General features: G+C 33.0%; 1 protein-coding gene across 1 annotated transcript in view; it reads left to right on the top strand.

The window, feature by feature from the left end:
* LOC106878356 (zinc finger protein 91) overlaps positions 1-2,235 on the top strand; it is a 44,269-nt gene that overhangs the window by 29,522 nt on the left and 12,512 nt on the right. The gene's annotated exons all lie outside the window — the stretch shown is intronic.

Genomic DNA, 2,235 nt, shown 5'->3' with positions numbered 1-2,235 from the left:
ATATATGTTTATGAATATATATATATAAATATATGTTTATGAATATATACAGGGTGTCCATAAAGTCTGGGTACATTGAGATTAACACATACTTTAAGAAATTATTATTTCTTATATTTGTTTATGTTATGATTTTATTTACTCCATGTACCCAGAACTTGTGGACACCTTGTATATATATATATATATAAATATATATATATATGTATACATATATATATATATATGTGTGTGTGTGCATATATATGTATACATATATATAAATATATAGTCCAACCTATGCTAGCATGGAAAGCAGACGTTAAACGATGATGATGATATAAATATATATATGTATATCATCATCATCATCATCATCGTTTAACGTCCGCTTTCCATGCTAGCATGGGTTGGACGACTTGACTGAGGACTGGTGAAACCGGATGGCAACACCAGGCTCCAATCTAAATTTATATATAAATATATGTATGAAGCAAATAAGTAACAAGGATGTCCAGATATCAGTGCATTACGGCCGTTTCAAGCGGATCCTTTTAATCGAGCAATGAAAACATGACATCAATTTGAAAGAACCCTTATTACTCACAAGCAGACAACTATATAGATTTGTAATATGAAGGATAAACCACTCCTGCCACAAACATAGCAATGGAAACATTGGAATTATTTTGGTTTCTGGTACTGATATAGATTTTGCAAAAAAAAAAAAATGGTTTATCCTTTAGATTAGAAATTTATATGGTTGTCTGCTCCGAGGAGGGTAGTTTCTTTCAAATTGATGTAATTATTACATAACTTTAAACATGTTAATAATTTCTTTGTGGCCCAGTAGCAAATGATCCATGGACTGGTACCAGCCAGCGCCCAGTGGTTGGGTACCACTGGTATAAAACACAAAGTTGGTAGTTGCTCTTGTATACTACTAGCAATAATACCTGTCATTAATCAGGTAACTACTTTTACTGTTTCTTGGGAGCCACATTCAAAGTACTATTACATATATAATTTACTCCTCCTGTACGTGTGTACTTTTATAAGAGAAAATTCCATACATGAACGCCTGTTTGTTTATTATATGACAATGATAAATGAGTTGTGTGTGTTATTTTATTTATCAATACAGTACAGCAATTATATAATCGATATATATATATATATATATATATAAATAAAATTCTTTGTCCCTCTATCTGGCTCAAACAAATCAAACCAAAATTTTGCATGGTAATAGTATCAGACCCCATAAAACAATACAACATTGGCAATTGTTTGGTATTGCATATCAAAAGTGAAAGAATATCATGTATAGTGTAATGGCATATAATATTCCGTTTACATATTTGTTTTGCAAGATTTTTGATGTGAAATCGTGTGTTGAAACAGATGTTTTGTAACAGATGTTACAAAATGGCTGATAGTTAGCAAGGTGAGACACACACAAGAAAGAAGAAAGCAAAGGACCACTGATGAGGTCACAGAAGTGTGACGAAAGAACTCTGGCCGAAATAGGATTAATGTAATATAAAGCTGAAGCAAATTAACACCAAATATACAGTGTGTGTGTTTTTATTGGCTAAACTGGCAATATGACCATCCCCAAGTACAACAGCATATAATATTGTTTTACTTTTAATTCTAATTATATCCTAATGTCAACAACATTATGCATCAGCAACTTTCTATCTTTACGTCCATGACAGTGGAATGGTGTGACAGTGTATGTATGTTGACTGACGCAACGAACAGCTACAGGTGAAACTCTTGATAAAAAGCAATGAGATGGCAGGTTCAAGGTATATAAAAATACACATTTGCCGTTCAATTCCCAGTGAATAATTATAGCAGCAGTTGCAAATTTACTGTTAAATTAGCAGTTCATACATGTGTTTGTATTTGGTTAATTTACACTGCGTACAAAAATAAAGACACTACATACATACAACTGCTTACAATAAGAGATTACTGTATAATGGCTTCTATACTCTTTTACTTGTTTCAGTCATTTGACAGCGGCCATGCTGGAGCACCGCCTTTAGTCGAGCAAATCGACCCCAGGACTTATTCTTTGTAAGCCTAGTACTTATGCTACCGGTCTCTTTTTGCCGAGCCGCTAAGTTACGGGGACGTAAACACACCAGCATCGGTTGTCAAGCGATGATGGGGGGGACAAACACAGACACACAAACACACACAGATACATATATATATATATATATATATATATATATATATATA

Source organism: Octopus bimaculoides, chromosome 28 (assembly GCF_001194135.2).
Source record: "Octopus bimaculoides isolate UCB-OBI-ISO-001 chromosome 28, ASM119413v2, whole genome shotgun sequence".
Taxonomy (NCBI): Eukaryota; Metazoa; Mollusca; class Cephalopoda; order Octopoda; family Octopodidae; genus Octopus; species Octopus bimaculoides.
Note: the sequence above shows the minus strand (reverse complement) of the source record. Positions and strands in the feature narration are given on the sequence as shown.